Source organism: Manis javanica, chromosome 6, assembly GCF_040802235.1.
Source record: "Manis javanica isolate MJ-LG chromosome 6, MJ_LKY, whole genome shotgun sequence".
NCBI classification, from domain to species: Eukaryota; Metazoa; Chordata; class Mammalia; order Pholidota; family Manidae; genus Manis; species Manis javanica.
This window is the reverse complement of record NC_133161.1, coordinates 150,065,904-150,088,494: the sequence shown is the minus strand read 5'-3', so window position 1 is coordinate 150,088,494 and position 22,591 is coordinate 150,065,904. Positions and strand designations below refer to the sequence as shown.

Sequence of the window (22,591 nt, the reverse complement as noted above, 5' to 3'; positions counted from 1 at the left end):
GATGCTCACCCTTTCCACATACCTTGCCCTGTGTAGCTGCTCCATCCAGCTGTTTCTGAGTTTTATCCTTCTACACCAGATGAGTAAAAATAGTGAGTAAAATGTTTCCCTTGAGTTCTGTGCTCAAACAAATTAACAGGATCCTAAGAGGGGGTCGTGGGGGCCTCTGATTCATAGCCAGTTGATCGGAAGTCCAGGTAACAACCCAGGTTGTGACTGGCATCTGAAAGGGGGAGGGGAAGTAGTCTTGTAGGACTGAACCCTCAACCTGTAGAATCTGATGCTATCTCCAGGTGGACAGAGTCAGAACTGAGTTGAATTCTAGGACAATGAGCTGATTGTCCTAGAATTCAACAACAGTTTGAGAACTGTTGTTATAATGTGTTACATACACATTGGAAATTGGGTCCCAGAACCCTCTTGATCACTACTGTAGTCAGCTTAAGAAAAGCAAATCTCAAGAGAAGGAAACTATTATTTTTCTCTTTTTTTTACATGCCAACCATGTTACATATATTATTTTAAAATTAATCATATCAAGACCTGTAAGGTATTATTAATCCTATTATTAATCCATTTTATAAATGAGGAAGGCAAGACTCAGGCAAATTAAATAGTTTCATGTTTTCAAGATAGATATATTAAGCCTCTACATATGATACACTAGGCATTAAATTAGAACTAATGACACAGAATCAAGTAAGTAATACACAGTTCTTACCCTGAAAGGACTTACAGTCGTAAGCAAATCACATGAGTGTGCAGCACAGCCATACCTGGACCCAGGTCAGTGTGACTTTAAAAGTCATACACCAAGACTGCCAACCATGGCAGACTCAGAGACAAATGCTCTCAAGAGCTCATCTACATGTTTCTTAAAAAGTAACACCACTATGCTGATGGACAGTGACTGTAATGGGGTATGTGGGGGAGACCTGGTGATGGGGGGAGTCTAGTAAACATAATGTTCCTCATGTAGTTGTAGATTAATGATACCAAAATTTAAATTTAAATTTAAATTTAAAAGAAAAGTAAGACCAGAGTCCTCCTAGAATACTAGATTTCAGTAAGACAAAGGCATTTGAGACATGACAAGATTTACAGAAATATCAAATTTAGTGATGAAGGGTTGAGAGCTTTTCCTTTGGGATCAGGAACAAGTCAAGGCTGCTTTTCATCCCTACTCTATTCCACACTGTACTCGACGTTCTAGTCACAGCAGGTAAGACAAGAAAAAGAAGCACATGGCAGAAGAAACGGGAAGAAACAAACTCATTCATCACAATACGACCTCTATGTATAAAACCCAAAGAATCAACAGATAAAATTTTGAATTAAGGGAGTTTATTAAACTTCAGACTTACAGGATGTGAAGTCAATGTCACATACTCCTATATAACAGCAGTGAACAATAAATAAAATTATATTTTAAAAATTATGTATTTCCAAATTATACTATAAAAATATAATTTACAAGGATTTGAAAAGGTATACCTTGGAATAAATCTAACAGAATATTGGAAGATTTGTTTAGAATGTTTGCTGAATGGGTACTGAGCTTCAGTTTGGATAATAAAAAACTTCTGGCAATGGTGGTGATGGTTGCACAACAAACAATGTGAATGAACTTAATGCCACTGAATTGTATACCTAAAAAATGGCTAAAATGGCAAATTTATTTTTTTTATTTTATCATTAATCTACAATTACATGAAGAACATTATGTTCTAGGTTCCCCCCAGCACCAAGTCCCCCCCACACCCCATTACAGTCACTGTCCATCAGCGTAGTAAGATGCTGTAGAATCACTACTTGTCTTCAGTGTTGCACAGCCCTCCCCGTGCCCCCACCTACATGCTAATCATACATCCTAATCGTAATACCTCCTTTCTTCTTCCCAGCCCTCCTCCCTCCCTTCCCATCCATCCTCCCCAGTCCCTTTCCCTTTGGTCACTGTTAGTCCATTCTTGGGTTCTGTGAGTCTGCTGCTGTTCTGTTCCCTCAGTTTTTATTTATTTTTGTACTCCACATATGAGTGAAATCATTTGATACTTGTCTTTCTCTGCTTGGCTTATTTCACTGAGTATAATACCCTCTAGCTCCATCCATGTTGTTGCAAATGGTAGGATTTGTCTTCTTCTTATGGCTGAATAATATTCCACTGTGTATATGTACCACATCTTCTTTATCCATTTATCAACTGATGGACACTTAGGTTGCTTCCTTATCTTGGCTATTGTAAACAGTGCTGTGATAAACATAGAGGTACATATGTCTTTTTGAATCTAAGATCTTGTTTTCTTTGGGTAAATTCCTAGGAGTGGAATTCCTGGGTCAAATGGTATTTCTATTTTGAGCTTTTTGAGGAACCTCCATACTGCTTTCCACAATGGCTGAACTAATTTACATTCTCTCCAGCAGTGTAGGAGGGTTCCCCTTTCTCCACAGCCTCGCCAACATGTGTTGTTGTTTGTCTTTTGGATGGTAGCCATCCTTACTGGTGTGAGGTGATATCTCATTGTAGTTTTAATTTGCATTTCTCTGATGACTAGCGATGTGGAGCATCTTTTCATGTGCCTGTTGGCCATCTGAGTTTCTTCTTTGGAGAACTGTCTGTTCAGCTCCGCTGCCCATTTTTTAATTGGATTATTTGCTTTTTGATTGTTGAGGTGCATGAGCTCTTTATATATTTTGGATGTCAACCCTTTATTAGATCTGTCATTTATGAATATATTCTCCCATACTGTAGGATAACATTTTGTTCTCTTGATGGTGTCCTTTGCTGTACAGAAGCTTTTTAGCTTGATATAGTCCCACTTGTTCATTTTTGCTTTTGTTTCCCTTGCCCGGGGAGATATGTTCGTGAAGAAGTCACTCATGTTTATGTCCATGAGATTTTTGCCTATGTTTTTTTCTAGGAGTTTTATGGTTTCATGACTTACATTCAGGTCTTTGATCCCTTTCGAATTTACTTTTGTGTATGGGGTTAGACAGTGATCCAGTTTCATTCTCTTACATGTAGCTGTCCAGTTTTGCCAGCACCATCTGTTGAAGAGACTGTCATTTCCCCCATGGCTCCTTTATCGTATATTAATTGACCATATATGTTTGGGTTAATGTCTGGAGTCTCTATTCCGTTCCACTGGTCTGTGGCTCTGTTCTTGTGCCAGTACCAGATTGTCTTGATTACTGTGGCTTTGTAGTAGAGCTTGAAGTTGGAGAGCGAGATCCCCCCCACTTTATTCTTCCTTCTCAGGATTGCTTTGGCTATTCAGGGTCTTTGCTGTTTCCATATGAATTTTTGAACTATTTGTTCCATTTCGTTGAAGAATGATATTGGTAATTTGATAGGGATTGCATCAAATCTGTATATTGCTTTGGGCAGGATAGCCATTTTGACAATATAAAATGGTAAATTTTATCACAAAAATTGTTGAAATGATGAAACTGATCTTAAAAACTTGAGATATGATAAAGTAGACCTTATTACATGGAAAATTTTATTCCTAAATTATCTTATTCCACTATTATAAAGATGTGAAGTCTCAATAAATTGATTGATAAATTAAATGCAATGTCAAAGATTCCAAAAGACTTTTTGGTGAAACTTGACAAGCTGATTCTAAAACATATATGTTAATGCAGGACAAGGATAGCCAAGGCACTCAGAAAAGAGAAACAAGGCGGAGGGCTTATTTACTACAAACTTGGAGTGATTAAGACAATGAAGTGTTAGTGCAGGAATAGACCAACAGACCAGGGAACAGAACAGAGCCTACAAGGAATGCAAGCAAAGTTGGACCCTGCTCTCCAACAGAAGTGACACCTCAGGACAGTGGGGTGGAGATGGTGTCTTCATCATCCGGAGCTGGAATAACTGGCTGTCTATTAGGGCAATACAAGACTGGACCTCAGCCTCACACCACACACTAAAATCCATTCAGATGAACTACAGAACTAAATGTGGAAGGTAAAAATGCAAAGCTCTTGGAAGACAGTATCGAGAACATCTTCAAAATCTTGGTAAAAGTCTGTTTAGACAAGACACAAAAAGCATTAACTATAAAAGAAGAGATTGATAAATATGGCTACAATAAAATTGGGGCTATCCACTTATCAAAGACACTGTTAAGAGAGTGAAAAGATGAGCAGTGAATGGGAGAAGATACAGGCAACACATTAAATGATTAACAATTTATATCTAGGACATATGACACATGCTAGTCAATAAGACAAAGACAAACCATCCAATGGAAAAACGAGCAAAGGACTTGAATAGGTGCTTCAGAGAAAGAATTCTAAATGGCCAAAAACAAGTGAAAAAATGCTCAACTGCATTAGTAACCAAGGAAATGCAAATCAAAACCACAATGAAAATTATAATTCCAAATGTGGGCCCAGACGTGAAGATATACTTGCTGGCTGGAGATTAGGCCAGTACAAGATTTTTAGAAAATTATTTGGCAGAATCTACTTAAATTGAACATATGCATTTCCTATGATCCAACAATTTTACTTGTAGGTATTAGATTGAACCTTATGAAATCATTAATACTTCACTGATCCACAAAAACGGTAATTTCACAACTTAAGCTAATGTACATCTGACAGAAATGCATGCAGTGAAAGACAAGTTCAATAATGCTCAAAGTGGAATTATTTGCAGTTGGCCCAGAGTAGAAACAACCACACATCCATCAAAATAAAATAATAAATTGTGGTATTGTCATACAGTGAGATAGTGCACAGTAATAAAAGGGAACAAACCACAACCACATGCATCCTGTGTGATTACTCCTCTGCTCTACCAACTGAGCTATCGAAGGGACAAGCATTCTGTGTGATTATTACAAATAAAATGTTGGGTGAAAGGATCAAGACACCAAAAGAATGCAACATGCTTCCATTTTTATAAAGTTCAAAACCAGGCAAAACTAACTTGTACAGTTTAGGAATGCATGTACAAGTGCGAAATCCAAAGAGAAAAGCAAGGAAATTATTACCATGAATATCAGGAGATCCCCTCTGAAGAGGTGAATGGGTACATATCAAAAAGACTCGCTGGGGGTTAGGGCTAGGGGATCTGGCCTGGATAATAGCTACACAGGCACTTGCTCTATTATTAAATTACTGTTTTCAACCATTGTGGAAAGCAGTATGGAGATGTAGAAATACCATTTGACCCAGGAATTCCACTCCTAGGAATTTACCCAAAGAAAGCAGCAGCCCAGTTTGAAAAAGACATATGTACCCCTATGTTTATTGCAGCACTATTTACAATAGCCAAGAAATGGAAGCAACCTAAGTGTCCATCAGTAGATGAATGAATAAAGAAGATGTGGTACATATACACAATGGAATATTACTCTGCCATAAGAAGAAAACAAATCCTACCATTTGCAACAACATGGATGGAGCTAGAGGGTATTATGCTCAGTGAAATAAGCCAGGTGGAGAAAGACAAGTACCAAATGATTTCACTCATCTGTGGAGTATAACAACAAAGAAAAAAATGAAAGAACAAAACAGCAGCAGAATCACAGAACCCAAGAATGGACTAACAGTTACCAAACGGAAAGGGACCTCGGAGGATGGGTGGAAAGGGAGGGATAAGGGGAAAAAAAGGGGCATTACGATTAGCAGACATAATGTAGCAGAGGCGAGGATACGGGGAAGGCAGAATAACACAGAGAAGACAAGTAGTGATTCTATAGCATCTCACTACGCTGATGGACAGTGACTGTAATGGGGTATGTGGTGGGGACTTGATAATGGGGGGAGTCTAGTAACCATAATGGTGCTCATGTAACTGTACATTAATAATACCAAAAAAAATTACTGTTGATTTATCACACACTTATGTTTTGGGCACATTGAATCTTAATGGTTATACACAACTAAAGGTTTATAAGAGTGCATATAAGAAACAGCTTGGTCAGAAGACAAAAAGGAACTCTGTGGCATCTTACTACACAGATGGACAGTGACTGCAATGGGGCATGGGGGTGGGACTCGATAATAAGGGTGAATGTAATAACTACATTGTTTTCCTTGTGAAACCTTCATAAGAGTGAATATCAATGGTACATTAATAAAAAAAAGAAGAGAAGAAACAGCTTGGTGATCTCTGGCTTACTGTAAACTCTGTTCTAACTCACAGTAATGTTCTAATTCTCTCCCAGCATTATTTAGATGTAAAAAAAAGACTTCAGTCTCACATCTGTCTCTACATGTGGGCTGTTCCTGCAGGGGAAACAAAGCACACTGAGAATTCATGTCAGAACCATTCCATGCCACAGAACTCTCTAAAAATGATCCTTTGCATAAATACTCAGAAAACAGCCTTTTCAGTCTGAACATCCACTCTGCAGCTTCCAAGGATTTTAAAAACATGAAAGTAGTTTTTAAAAGCTTTGCGATTACCATGCCTCTGTAACCAAACAGAACCAGCAAAGAAAAGACTCTCATGGTCTCAGGCCTAGATCACCTTCGGTGAGGGTGCTCTTAGTGTGATATTTCAATCTGTGACCTCAGCTTAGCCTCTTCTGGCTCCACATACTACAAGTCTGATTATCTAGATTTGGTGTTGGGTACATAGTCTACCAGAGATGTGGGAATAACTAATTAATACCCAACTACACTACAGTTAGCTTTAGGCTTGAGTCTTCACAATATCCATACACAAATTCCATTTAATGTTTTTAGGAAGATACCAAGGCAAAATCATATTAACTGAGATAATAATCCATTAAAAATATGTAATCTCTTTTCATCCTTTCTGGGAAGCAACTGCTGAATATTCTTTTATTCTGGGAAGCAGTTACTTAACAACTAATACACACAAGGACAAAAGTCTCCAGCAGAAAATGTTTAGGTATGATCAGAGGCAGGTTCACTACCAGACAAGAAGTTAAGATGATTAGAAAAGGAAACCTAACAATCAATAAAATACAAAGGCAAACTATGAAATGGGAAAAAAGTATTTGTAAATCATATATCTGACAAGGGGTGAACACCCAAAATATATAGGAACTCACACAAGAGCATAAAAACAAATAATCGGACTTAAAATGGACAAAGGTCCTGAATAGACACTTTTCCAAAGAAGATACACAAATGGCCTTTAAATATATGAAAAGGTGCTCCACATGAATAATCATCAGAGAAATGCAAATCAAAACCACAATGAGATAACACTTCACACTTGCTAGAATGGCTTCTATCAAAAAAACAAAAGCTAGGAGGATCACAGGAAGATGGCGGCGTGAGTAGTTCAGTGGAAATCTCCTCCCCGAAACATATATATTTATGAAAATACAATAAATACAACTATTCCTAAAAGAGACACCAGTGGATGCAGTACAACAGCCAGGATACATCTACATCTGCGAGAACTCAACATCACACGAAGGGGGTAAGATACAGGCTGCAGCCAGGCAGGACCCAAATGCTCCCCCACCCCAGAACCCGGCGGGAAGAAAGGAGTCAGAACGGGGAGGGAGTGAAAGCCCAGGACTGCTAAACAACCAGCTCTAGAAATCTGCACCCGGAGCACAGACACAAGGTGCATGGGGTACTGGATACTAGAGAAACGGAAAAGCAAAACCTGTGGGCAGGTCCCCGCAAGCAATGCCCCTGAGACAAAAGAAAAGCGAGTGCTTTCTGCAAGTCTTAAAGAGACAGGGACCCCACAGCTGGACGAAGTTATCCCGACACACTTAGCCAGCAGCTGGGAATCCCGAGGAACTTTAGGTGCCCTAAACTCCTGGGCAGCAGTGCAGCTCTGAAGCCCCTCACGGCTCTAAGCAGCCTGCCAGTCATTCCTCCAACTGTCGTGGACCCTGACACACCGGCCCAGTAGTGGGAGAGCAGCAGCGCGCACCGGGAGCGGCGGCGCCAGAGGGGAACGGGAGCGCCTCATGCGAGCCTGCCATGGCAGCGACCAAACAGCCCAGGAGAGGTCTGCACGGGAGAGGCCCGTGTGCACACACAGCGGTGCTAGAGGGAGCAGCCGTGCTCCCAGCAGCCAACTGGAATCCCAGCCTGACACACAGCCGCCCCGGCCAGACCCAAAGGCTACTCCTTGCACACAGCTGCCTGGCAGGGGCGCCACTATTGCGGAGGAGCACACCTGGCATGCCTGCCACTCCCTGCAGGGCTCCATGCTGCTCTGACGGAGACCCCGCACACAGCAGCTTAGGGGATTGACCCGGTGGCTGCTCCAGGAGTGCGGGCAACTGACACAGGCAGTGGAGAAGGGCAAGGCATCCAGCAAGCAGGAAGGGACTTTCTTCTCCCAGCTGACACACCCGCAACCTGCCTACAGCCACCGCTATCACCATGAAAAGGCAAAAAAATTTAGTCCAGTCCAAAATAGTTCAGACAACACCTGAGAGAGGATCTGCAGAGACAGACCTAACCAGTCTCCCTGAAAAAGAATTCAAAAAGAAATCATAAACATGCTGACACAGCTGCAGAGAAATATACAAGAGCTAAGGGAAAATGTCCGGAGGGAGATTACAGAAATGAAACAATCTCTGGAAAGATTTATCAGCAGAATGGATAAGATGCAAGAGGCCATTGATGGAATAGAAACCAGAGAACAGGAACGCATAGAAGCTGACGCAGAGAGAGATAAAAGGATCTCCAGGAATGAAACAATATTAAGAGAACTATGTGACCAATCCAAAAGGAACAATATCTGCATTATACGGGTACCAGAAGGAGAGAGAGAAAAAGGGATAGAAAGTGTCTGAAGAAATAATTGCTGAGAACTTCCCCAAACTGGGGGAGGAAATAGTTGCTCAGACTACAGAGGCACACAGAACTCCCAACAGAAGGGACCCAAAGAGGACAACACCAAGACACATAATAATTAAAATAGCAAAGATCAAGGACAAGGACAGAGTATTAAAGGCAGCCAGAGAGAGAAAAAAGGTCACCTACAAAGGAAAACCCATCAGGCTATCATCAGACTTCTCAACAGAAACCTTACAGGCCAGAAGAGAATGGTATGATATATTTAATGCAATGAAACAGAAGGGCCTTGAACCAAGGATACTGTATCCAGCACAATTATCATTTAAATCTGAAGGAGGGATTAAACAATTCCCAGACAAGCAAAAGTTGAGGGAATTTGCCTCCCACAAACCACCTCTACAGGGTATTTTAGAGAGACTGCTCTAGATGGGAGGAATCCTAAAAAGAGTACGAACAAAACACCCAACATATGAAGAATGGAGGAGGAGGAATAAGAAGGTAGAGAAATAATCATCATACTGTGTTTATAATAGCTCAATAAGCGAGTTAAGTTAGACAGCAAGGTAGTAAACAAGCTAACCTTGAATCTTTGGTAACCACGAATCTAAAGCCTGCAATGGCAATAAATACATATCTTTCAATAATCACCCTAAATGTAAATGGACTGAATGCACCAATCAAAAGACACAGAGTAATAGAATGGATAAAAAAGCAAGACCCATCTATATGCTGCTTACAAGAGACTCACCTCAAACCCAAAGACATGCACAGACTAAAAGTCAAGGGATGGAAAAAGATATTTCATGCAAACAACAGGGAGAAAAAAAGCAGGCTGCAATACTAGTATCAGACAAAATAGACTTCAAAACAAAGAAAGTAACAAGAGATAAAGAAAGACATTACATAATGATAAAGGGCTCAGTCCAACAAGAGGATATAACCATTATAAACATATCTGCACCCAATACAGGAGCACCAATATATGTGAAACAAATACTAACAGAATTAAAGGAGGAAATAGACTGCAATGTATTCATTTTGGGAGACTTTAACACACCACTCACCCCAAAGGACAGATCCACCAGACAGAAAATAAGGAAGGACACAGAGGCACTGAACAACACACTAGAACAGATGGACCTAACAGACATCTATAGAACTCTACATCTAAAAGCAACAGGATACACATTCTTCTCAAGTGCACATGGAACATTCTCCAGAATAGACCACATACTAGGCCACAAAAAGAGCCTCAGTAAATTCCAAAAGATTGAAATCCTACCAACCAACTTTTCAGACCACAAAGGTATAAAACTAGAAATAAATTGTACAAAGAAAGCAAAAAGGCTCACAAACACTTGGAGGCTTAACAACATGCTCCTAAATAATCAATGGATCAACGACCAAATTAAAATGGAGATCCAGCAATATATGGAAACAAATGACAACAACAACACAAAGCCCCAACTACTGTGGGACGCAGCGAAAGCAGTCTTAAGAGGAAAGTATATAGCAGTCCAGGCATATTTAAAGAAGGAAGAACAATCCCAAATGAATAGTCTAATGTCACAATTATCGAAATTGGAAAAAGAAGAACAAATGAGGCCTAAGGTCAGCAGACGGAGGGACATAATAAAGATCAGAGAAGAAATAAATAAAATTGAGAAGAATAAAACAATAAAAAAATCAGTGAAACCAAGAGCTGGTTCTTTGAGAAAATAAACAAAATAGACAAGCCTCTAGCAAGACTTATTAAGAGAAAAGGAGAGTCAACACACATCAACAGAATCAGAAACGAGAAAGGAAAAATCACGACGGACCCCACAGAAATACAAAGAATTATTAGAGAATACTATGAAAACCTATATGCTAACAAGCTGGAAAACCTAGGAGAAATGGACAAATTCCTAGAAAAATACAACCTTCCAAGACTGACCCAGAAAGAAACAGAAAATCTAAACGGACCAATTACCAGCAATGAAATTGAATCAGTAATCAAAAACCTACCCAAGAAAAAAAAACCCGGGCCAGACGGATTTACCTCAGAATTTTATCAGACATACAGAGAAGACATAATACCCATTCTCCTTAAAGTTTTCCAAAAAATAGAAGAGGAGGGAATACTCTCAAACTCATTCTACAAAGCCAACATCACCCTAATACCAAAACCAGGCAAAGACCCCACCAAAAAAGAAAACTACAGACCAATATCCCTGATGAACGTAGATGCAAAAATACTCAACAAAATATTAGCAAACCAAATTCAAAAATACATCAAGAGGATCATACACCATGACCCAGTGGGATTCATCCCAGGAATGCAAGGATGGTACAACATTAAAAAATCCATCAACATCATCCACCACATCAACAAAAAGGACAAAAACCACATGATCATCTCCATAGATGCTGAAAAAGCACTCGACAAAATTCAACATCCATTCATGATAAAAACTCTCAACAAAATGGGCATAGAGGGCAAGTAGCTCAACATAATAAAGCCCATATATGATAAACCCACAGCTAACATCATACTGAACAGCGAGAGGCTGAAAGCTTTTCCTCTGAGATCGGGAACAAGACAGGGATGCCCACTCTCCCCACTGTTATTCAACATAGTACTGGAGGTCCTAACTATGGCAATTAGACAAAACAAAGAAATGCAAGGAATCCAGATTGGTAAAGAAGAAGTCAAACTGTCACTATTTGCAGATGACATGATATTGTACATAAAAAACCCTAAAGACTCCACTGCAAAACTACTAGAACTAATGTCGGAATCCAGCAAAGTTGCAGGATACAAAATTAACACACAGAAGTCTGTAGCTTTCCTATGCACTAACAATCAACTAATAGAAAGAGAAATCAGGAAAACAATTCCATTCACAATAGCATCAAAAAGAATAAAATACCTAGGAATAAACCTAACCAAGGAAGTGAAAGACCTATACCCTGAAAACTACAAGACACTCTTAAGAGAAATTAAAGAGGACATTAACAAATGGAAACTCATCCCATGCTCCTGGCTAGGAAGAATTAATATCGTCAAAATGGCCACCCTGCCCAAAGCAATATACAGATTTGATGCAATCCCTATCAAATTACCAACAACATTCTTCAATGAACTGGAACAAATAGTTCAAAAATTCATATGGAACCGCCAAAGACCCCGAATAGCCAAAGCAATCCTGAGAAGGAAGAATAAAGTGGGGGGGGGGGATCTCGCTCCCCAACTTCAAGCTCTACTACAAAGCCACAGTAATCAAGACAATTTGGTACTGGCACAAGAACAGACCCACAGACCAGTGGAATGGAATAGAGACTCCAGACATTAACCCAAACATATATGGTCAATTAATATAGAATAAAGGAGCCATGGACATACAATGGGGAAATGACAGTCTCTTCAACAGATGGTGCTGGCAAAACTGGACAGTTACATGTAGGAGAATGAAACTGGATCACTGTCTAACCCCATACACAAAAGTAAATTCGAAATGGATCAGAGACCTGGGTGTAAGTCATGAAACCATAAAACTCCTAGAAAAAAACATAGGCAAAGATCTCTTGGACATAAACATGAGTGACTTCTTCATGAACATATCTTCCCGGGCAAGGGAAACAGAAGCAAAAATGAACAAGTGGGACTATATCAAGCTAAAAAGCTTCTGTACAGCAAAGGACACCATCAAGAGAACAAAAAGGCATCCTACAGTATGGGAGAATATATTCATAAATGACAGATCCCATAAAGGATTGACATCCAAAATATATAAAGAGCTCTTGCACTTCAACAATCAAAAAGCAAATAATCCAATTTAAAAATGGGCAGAGGAGCTGAATAGACAGTTCTCTAAAGAAGAAATTCAGATGGCCAACAGACACATGAAAAGATGCTCCACATCACTTGTCATCAGAGAAATGCAAATTAAAACCACAATGAGATATCACCTCACACCAGTAAGGATCGCCATCATCAAAAAGACAAACAACAACAAATGTTGGCGAGGCTGTGGAGAAAGGGGAACCCTCCTACACTGCTGGTGGGAATGTAAATTAGTTCAACCATTGTGGAAAGCAGTATGGAGGTTCCTCATAAAACTCAAAATAGAAATACCATTTGACCCAGGAATTCTACTTCTAGGAATTTACCCTAAAAATGCAGCACTCCGGTTTGAAAAAGACAGATGTGCCCCTATGTTTATTGCAGCACTATTTGCAATAGCCAAGATATGGAAGCAACCTAAATGTCCATCAGTAGATGAATGGATAAAGAAGATGTGGTACACATACACAATGGAATATTACTCAGCCATAAGAAAAAAACAGATCCTACCATTTGCAACAACATGGATGGAGCTAGAGGGTATTATGCTCAGTGAAATAAGCCAAGCAGAGAAATGCAAGTACCAAATGATTTCACCCATATGTGGAGTATAAGAACAAAGGAAAACTGAAGGAACAAAACAGCAGCAGAATCACAGAACCCAATAATGGACTAACAGTTACCAAAGGGAAAGGGACTGGGGAGGATGGGTGGGAAGGTAGGGATAAGGGCAGGGAAAAAGAAAAGGGGGCATTACGATTAGCATGTATAGTGTGGCGGGGGCACGGGGAGGGCTGTGCAACACAGAGAAAGACAAGTAGTGATTCTACAGCATCTTACTATGCTGATGGACAGTGACTGTGAAGGGGTATGTGGGGGGGACTTGGTGAAGCGGGGAGCCTAGTAAACATGTTCTTCATGTAATTGTAGATTAATGATACCAAAAAAAAAAAAAAAGACAAAACCTAACAAGTGCTGGTGAGAATGTGGAGAACTGGGAATTCTTGTGAGTTGTTGGGAATATAAATAAGCAGTCATGGAAAACAGTCTGGAGGTTCCTCAAAAAATTAAAAATGGAACTACCATATGATCTAGCAATTCTACTTCTGGGTATATATCTACAGTAATTGAAAAAATATTAACTCAGAAAGATATAAATGTTCACTGCAGCATTATTTACAATAGCCAAAACTATTTGGTATCTTCCTAAAAAATTTAAATGGAAACAACCTGAGTGTCCTTCAATGGATGAAACACTGTATGTATATAAGATACATACATACATACACACACATACACACAAACAGCATAATATTATTCAGCCATAAAAAAGAAGGAAACCCTGCTCTTTGCAACAACATGGGTGAATCTTGATGGCATTATGCTAAGTGAAATGAGCTAGAGAAAGACAAATAGTATATGATCTCACATACACACGGAAAAAATCAAACTCATAGAAACAGAATAGAATGGTTATTACCAGAGGCTAGGGGAAATGGAGAGAAGTGGGTCAAAAGGTACAAATTTCAGTTATAAGAGGACAAAGTTCTGGGGATCTAATGTACAGCATTGTGACAATAGTTAATAATACAGTGTTGTATACTTTAAATCTCCTAAGAGAGTAGATCTTAAATGTTCTCATCACACAAAAAAATGGTAACTCTGTAAGGTGAACAAACTAACCTTATTTCACAATATATACATATACCAAATCATCACATTGTATATCTCAAACTTATACAATGTTATTTATCAATTATATCTCAATAAAGCTGAGAAATATTTTTTATTTATAAAATTAGAAGAGCTCTCAGTCAGCAGCCCAGATTCAGGTCTAGGCTCTACAACAAACTAGATGAATAACCCATAGTCATCTAAGTTTTTTATTCCTCAATTTCTTCTGTAAAATAAGGATACCACTTACCTCGAAGAGTAATGAAGATTAAATGAGATGATTCGTTTAAATAAAACCTGTAAACTGAAGGACCACTCCAATAGCTGTAATATTAGATGGAATCCCTGCCTCATTGTGAAACGTTAGAACTGAACTGACAGGAAAGAGCCCTGGAGCATTAGAGCCCATAAAAATGAATTAGTCTTGTTTTACAGCCTAGATTGGTGTTTACTGTGAATTCAAGTTACACCCAACATGTGGGACAGAGCATTTCAGTATTAATCACTCCCAATCCTCGATGAGCAATGAGTCAGCAGCACCCACTACATGATGTCACAATCCCCTGGGCAACACCAAAGCTTGTATTAAGTACCCATTTGGTGAATCCTCACCTAGCATGCACAGAATCCCTGTAGGACACTGCTGTTATTAAACTTAGAATTTGGGTCAGGAAATGACATTAGCACATATGAAATACAGAAAGTACTGTACAAGCCACAAGAGCTCAGAGAGGAAGGCATCAGTGGAAGAGCTTCCTGGAGCTGGTGGTAAAAGTGAGAACAGAAGAAACAAGACAGAAAAGAGCATGGTTCACCCCAGAAACAAGAGGGGTACCTGCTTGTTCCAAGAGGTGTGCTGAGGAAAAAAGCTAGAGAGGCATTGGCCCAGGGACTGGTAATGGGGACCCGAATTAAGGGGTCTGGTTGGGCGTCAGGAATATGCTCTAGATTTTGGGCCAAGGAGTAATATGATTAATAATTGATAAGTTATGGCTATTAAATAATTAATAAAATGTGACAGACACCTAATAAAAAATGGGTCTCAGGAAGACGGATCCCATCTGGCTGTGCTGGGGAGAGCAGTGCACAGACGCTAGCGGAAAAGGCAAGAGGCCGGGGCTCCAGGAACTAACAGGGACCCCGCCGTGAAGCCAAACTGCCAGCGTTGCACGGCAGAGGCGGGAATGAAGAAGAAAGGGCAATCTCAGGTCTGTTTCAAAGGAAATTAATGACACAAAGATTTCTAACCCAGGAACTGGAAAAAAGAGGAGGCTGCCATAAGGACCAATTTGGCTGAGGAAGGATGGAGACTTGCACTTTACACACACTGAGGTGTGAGGAAGCATGGTGTATTCCCGTAGCCGAAAGAAGGCCCACGTGACTGGAACACTGGGGCTTAGAGTTCTTTCCTGTTCTTACTGCCTGGGACACTCCCTGCTTCCACCTCATAAATTCCTACTTATCCTTCAGATTTCAGATAAGAATGATTTTCTTAGGAAAGATTTCCCTGTCCACTTAAACTAGGACAGGTCCCCAAACTGGGTCTCACTGTCTCAAAGCAACCAGTTCCTCTCCATGAAAACCTCCCATAATTGTAATTTATGAATTAATTGGAAGTCAGTGAATTCTATGAAAGCTGGGGCTGTCTACATCATTCACTCACACATTTCAAAACCTAGCACAGTGTACAAAGCACACTGGGGTGAGAAGTAAATGTGTATTTAACAAATGTACACAAGGATGTCTGAAAAAAGGTGAGAGGGTAGGAAAAGGGAGAGGAGAAACTGGCAGAGAGGAGCGGAAGAGCACAGTAAAGCCTGGACGGACGCCTGGAGTCCTGGGAAAGAGGTGGACATAGCGAGGGTCGGAAGGAACCATTAGAGGCTTTAGAAGAATCAGAGTACATGGTTTTGAAACTTAGGAGAGTGGATTTTAAAAGCCACAGGAAGGCTGTGAGGATGCTGAGGACTAGAAAGGTAACAACAGGAACGGGTTCAACAGTTGTACCAAACAATAAATGTATCACAGTTTAGAATGCCCGTGAGGAACCAAGGAAGGAACTAACAGTCCCACCTCCTTTTCCCAGGGACCTTCCCTTCCTTGAGACAAGCCCCCCGCACATCCTAAGACAGGAAGGATATGAACTTGCACTTGGGCATCTATCAGCTGGAAATGAAATGACGCACTCAGCTGTAAAAATAGAGACCTCTGGCGAGGGCCGCCAGGACGTTCAGGGAGCATCACAAAGAAGCCATCTCCACACATAAGGCACATCTTACTTCTGACATGTCACTGAAAATTCTCTAGTAAACAAATGCAGTAAAGAATCCTCTAAGACCCAAATAGCCAAAGCAATCCTGAGAAGGAAGAATAAAGCAGGGGGGATCTCGCTTCCCAACAAAGTCACAGTAATCAAGACAATTTGGTACTGGCACAAGAACAGACCCACAGACCAGTGTAACAGAATAGAGACTCCAGACATTAACTCAAATATATATGGTCAATTAACATACAATAAAGGAGCCATGGACATACAATGGGGAAATAACAGCCTGGTGTGGGCAAAACTGGACAGCTACATGTAAGGGAATGAAACTGGATCACTGTCTAATCCCATACACAAAAGTAAATTCAAAATGGATCAAAGACCAGAATATAAGTCATAAAACCATAAAACTCTTAGAAAAAAACATAGGCAAAAATCTGTTAGACATAAACATGAGCAACTTCTTCATGAACGTATCTCCCCAGGCAAGGGAAACAAAAGCAAAAATGAACAAGTGGGACTATATCAAGCTGAAAAGCTTCTGTACAGCAAAGGACACCATCAATAGAACAAAAAGGCATCCTACAGAATGGGAGAATATATTCATAAATGACATATCCGATAAAAGGTTGACATTCAAAATACATAACAAACAAAAAGCAAATAATCAGATTAAAAAATGGGCAGAGGATCTGAACAAACACTTCTCCAAAGAAGAAATTCAGATGGCCAACAGGCACACGAAAAGATGCTCCGCATGGCTAATCATCAGAGAAATGCAAATTAAAACCACAATGCGATATCACCTTACACCAGTAAGGATCGCCACCATCCAAAAGACAAACAACAAATGTTGGCGAGGATGTGGAGAAAGCGGAACCCTCCTACACTGCTGGTGGGAATGTAAATTAGTTCAACCTTTGTGGAAAGCAGTATGGAGGTTCTTCAAAATGCTCAAAATAGAAATACCATTTGACCCAGGAATTCATTCCACTTCTAGGAATATACTCTAAGAATGCAGCAGCCCAGTTTGAAAAAGACATATGCACCCCTATGTTTATCGCAACACTATTTATAATAGCCAGGAAATGGAAGCAACCTAAGTGTCCATCAGTAGATGAATGGATAAAGAAGAGGTGGTACATATACACAATGGAGTACTATTCAGCCATAAGAAGAAAACAAACCCTACCATTTGCAACAACATGAATGGAGCTAGAGGGTATTATGCTCAGTGAAATAAGCCAGGCGGAGAAAGACAAGTATAAAATGATTTCACTCATCTGTGGAGTATAAGAACAAAGAAAAAAACTAAAGGAACAAAACAGCAACAGACTCACAGAACCCAAGAATGGATTAATAGTTACCAAAGGGAAAGGGACTGGGGACAATGGGTGGGAAGGGAGGGATAAGGGTGGGGAAAAAGAAAGAGGGCATTACGATCAGCATGTATAGTGCGTGGGGGACACGGGGAGGACTGTGCAACACAGAGAAGACAAGTAGTGATTTTAAAGCATCTTACTACGCAGATGGACAGTGACTGTGAAGGGGTATGTGGGGGGGACTTGGTGAAGGGGGGAACCTAGTAAACATAATGTTCTTTCTGTAAAAAAAATAAAAATTAAAAAATTAAAAAATAAAACTAAAGCAACTAACCAAATAAAAAAAAAAAAGAATGGACTAATAGGTACCAAAGGGAAAGGGACTGGGGAGGACAGGTGGGATGGGAGGAAAAAGTCAGGGAAAAAGGGACATTATGATTTGCACACATAATGTAGGGGGTAGGGGGCACGGGGAAGGCAGTACAACACAGAGAAGACAAGTAGTGATTCTACAGCATCTTACTAACACTGATGGACAGTGACTGTAATGGGGTATGTGGTGGGGACTTGATGATGGGGGGAGTCTAGTAACCATAATGTTGCTCATGTAATTGTATATTAATGATACCAGAAAAAAAAAAAAGAATCCTCCAAGAGTTTAAGGGGATAATGTGAAAGATATTCAAATCCATTGTCCTGTAACCTCACGGCAAGCTGAAAAAACTGTTTAGACAATGCCCACAGGTACGAAAAATGTGATCACAATGGAGGCTACAGACAACAACCACAGCTGATGGACTATGAATTTAATACTTAACTTTTAAGCAGTATGTGGGATGTCTTCTTTCCAAAATGTAATATATTTGATTCATTACTTGAGCAACTATATCGAGGCCCAGGGCTGGAGTCAGGGACTGAGTCTGTCCTGACCACCACTGTGTCCCCAGAACCAGGCCCAGTGCCTGGCACACCGCAGGCAGTCACCAAGTATTTGCTGAAGGAAACAACGGGCACCCCGTTGCACCCAGGATGCTGGACAACTTCAAACTCCAAGTGTGAAACCAAGACCAGCTATCTGTAGGTATCAAGAATCTCTTCCCTTAGCCTCTAGCCCCTGGGGGACAATCTATTTCCTCTAAAATGTCACACAATAAAGATCAAATTGCATTAGAATAAATTTACTGGAAAATCTTTAACCAGAAAAATGAGTTCAAGCTCTAGTAAACTGGCTACTAATTTTGAGTAAGCCTAGACAATTCACAAGATTTGACTTCTGTGGATGTTTTATAGAATGAAAAACTAAACTATAGGATTTGCCTACAGAAATCAAGTTAAACAATTCCTGGATCCCACTAGTATGATCAGAATATACATCTCCCTTCAAATCTATAAGCAGGAATATGCTAATAAGCATGTTATTAGAAATATACTTATTCTCCTATCCTGCAATGGGAAGGGGATTAGAGAACCAAGAGAACACAAAATTGAACAGAAGAATCACATCTAAAAGCAAGCCAAATTTCACATGGACATTCTTTGCTTATTCCCAATTCACAGACAAGATATTGGAGAAAATTAAGTGCACATCTGCAAGCATGCAAAACATTCTGCATGTAATGAATTTCTCTGAGGAGGTATCTTTTGACTCCATTTTAGCCACAATTTTTAAAAAATACAAATAAAAAAAGAAATCCTACTGTATATATATCTTACTATATTTGGATGTGGATTACATCAGCAGATAACCATAAAACAAACAAGTGTTTGAACCAGCTAAATCTCTGAAATGATACCAACAGAAAAGCAAAGTTCTGAACCCCCTCTCCCCAACTAAGTACTCTTCTTATTTAAGTCTATCTAATATCACCATTTGCATCAAGAAGTCAACCTCCAAGTACTCTGCCTCTGCCTCTAGCTCTAGCTCTGTGATGCAGGGAGATCACTTAACCTAGCCTCAGAGGCTTTACCGTTATCTCCAAGGGTCTGGACTGCAAATCCCCAAAATCTCTCTCAATTCCAAGAAAGGATCATTGCAGAAAAAATCATTTCATCACAATTGTAAATACACTCCCCACTGATGCTTCTACTCTTCTCAAAGCCACTGATGCTCATCATTAGATGTATTTTCACAGTGAAAGAAACCCATGCGCTGCAGATAAGGGCATAGCCTTGTTCTGTATATTGCCAAGGCTTGGGCATTTAGAAAGTCTGTCTGCTAGCACTGTACATAGTTAAACACACACATCTGTCAGGAATGGCAAAGGCAAAATAAAATAAGATCGTTCAGTTCTCTGAATTTGCTGATGTCAAGATTCTATTTAAATCTAAGGTATTATCATTACTATTCTAACACTGTTAAATAAGGAAAGGCTAAGGGAAATTGGTGGGCTTGCAAGCCTGAAAAATGTTAAATTTTTACAGAGCTTGTTAAATTCCAATTGTTTTATCAATATAAAATGTATGATTTAGGAAGTATCTTATGAAGAAAGCCTGGTATCCCCAGACAGATCTACCCTGAAGCTGGTGATGACACGTACTGAAAGCTCAGTCACTATCACTACCATCATTAAAGGATTTCTATGTTAGAGTTAAGTTGAGTCATGTACACAGAAAGCGATGGACCATTTTTATCAAAACTTCCCATTTTTTCTTTAAGGTTTTACCATTGTCATTATAATTTAAAAAAGGGCCAGAGGAAGGCAAGCATAGAAATAGACACCTGCCCTTTAGGAGCTTACCAAGATGGACAATACCAGAGGAATAAACTATAAATGGCATTCAGCCAACAGAATAAGGTAATTATATAATTAAGAATAAAGCCAAAGTATGAATAAAATTAACAGGAAATTAATTTTTAATCATCCAGAGTTGGGAGAACATACTCACAAAATCTTTTGCTATTATAATTTTCTGTTAAATCAGTCAACTGACAATATTATCAGTTCTGGTATATATTTTGTGATGCAAGAAGAGGGAATGACTTTTTAAACTCAAACCTTTCAGTTATTTTCATCACCCATTAAGAGGGTGTAAATTCAACAGATGAAGCTCTACACAGGCTAATATTCACAGCAATATATAAAATTACATACAAGTTTTTCCCTACTTGAAATGTTGAGAAAAGCTAGTTAGGAGAGATGGACAGGGAAAGGTGAGAAAGGTGACCAATTTTCTGGTGATTCTTATGTTGGGTTTCAATGCGTAACTGTTAGTTTATTTGAAATTCTGTTAATTCCCAAAATATTCTCATATTGAAGTTTTAATAGCAAATTACATCCAGGAATAAGTTATTTAGGTACTGTCTCCTCTACTAGCAGATATAATTGATCATCATTTCTTTAGGATGTGTTAAGAGTAAAGTTTTTTAAAAGATTAAGTAGATTTTTAAGGCAATTGAATAAATGCATGATTTGGGGGGAACTGGCAGGGTAGATGGCCAAGGGAATACTGTGTTTAGCAGTAGCTCTTCTTTGCTCAGTCTGTAAGGAGCTCCCACAGAAAACAAGATCTGCAGCTGCAAAGCGGCTGGTCGAGCAGCTGGAGGAAAGTTGTAGAAAAGACCGGCTTCACAGGAACAGTAAACCACCTCTGTAGAGGCACACAGGTGTGAGCCAGACAGGCAGATGAGGCAGAGGAGGCTACGTTATTTGAGGTAGACTGTGGTTCCCCGAGTTTCAATGACTGACCCTGACCAGGGAGGGGGTCCAGAAGCATCGGTGTGCAAAGAGACCTACACAGCTAAAAGAAAAGCATGCCACCTTCCTGCAATACACCTAACTTGATAGGGAAACAGCTAAACACTGGTTTACACTATCTGCCGAACAATAAGCTCTGCCAGTTCCGTCAGAAATAAATGATAGAAGGAAGCCAAACTGTGTTACAAGTGACTCTGAGATCGTAGGCAGGATTCTGAAGGTTTCTGAAAACTGTCATCCTGGCTCCATGTCCAGTGCAGAGCCAGACGTCTGCCCTGCTCAGGCTGTATGAGGGCCCCCCTCCTGGCCTCGGCACTATCAGAGAAGATGGTGCAAGAAGCCGAGTATCAGCCCTGCTGGGCAGTAATGTGCCTCCTCTCCTCCCCACCGCCACAGCATCAATGCAAACAACACAAGGAGCCTGGACTCCCACCCTGCCAGCAGCAACGAGGCACGCCTCGTCCCACATGCAGGTCTAGTGAGCCAGGACTTTCACTACTGGCCAGGTAAGGAGGCCACTCCCCCAGTGTCCACGGAGGCTACACAGGCAACGGTGATGAGGTGGCCCTGCCCCTCAGCCAAGGTGGTATCAGTGGAGGCATAGCAGCCTAGAGCCTGACCTTCTGCTGCCACCTGGCAGTAATACACACCCCTGTCCATAGCGGGTATCAGTGGAGGACGAGTGGGGAACCCAGACTTCCACCTCCCTCTGACAATTCCCCCCACGTGTAGCATCAGAAGAGTTCAGCTAAAAGAGAAGACTTAAATGGGATCAGAATCTCATAACATAGCACCTAAAATGCCCAGGTTTCAATGAAAACTCACTCATACCATGAACCAGGAAGATCTCAACTCACATGACAGAAACAAACAAACGCCAACATGGAGAGGACAGAGATGTTAGAGCTATCTCACAAAGATTTCAAAGCCGCCAGTTAAAAATGCTTCCCTGAGCAATCACAATCACGCCTGAAACAGAGAACAGAAGTCCCAACAAAGCAAAGAAGAGCCATGGGGAGGATGTGGGGACGGAGATGGTGACAAGTGA

At 40.2% G+C, this 22,591-nt stretch overlaps 1 protein-coding gene across 13 annotated transcripts in view; it reads right to left on the bottom strand.

Annotated features, from left to right (window-relative positions):
* The window catches only part of ALG9 (ALG9 alpha-1,2-mannosyltransferase), an 83,599-nt gene that overhangs the window by 17,386 nt on the left and 43,622 nt on the right, over positions 1-22,591 (bottom strand). Inside the window, exon 14 of one of the 13 annotated variants that reach the window (XR_012132790.1) lies at positions 23-223. The exons of the other annotated variants lie outside the window; for them this stretch is intronic. The gene's annotated coding sequence lies outside the window, so the exon portion shown is untranslated. The remainder of the gene's footprint in view (positions 1-22; positions 224-22,591) is intronic. 13 annotated transcript variants of the gene reach the window in all.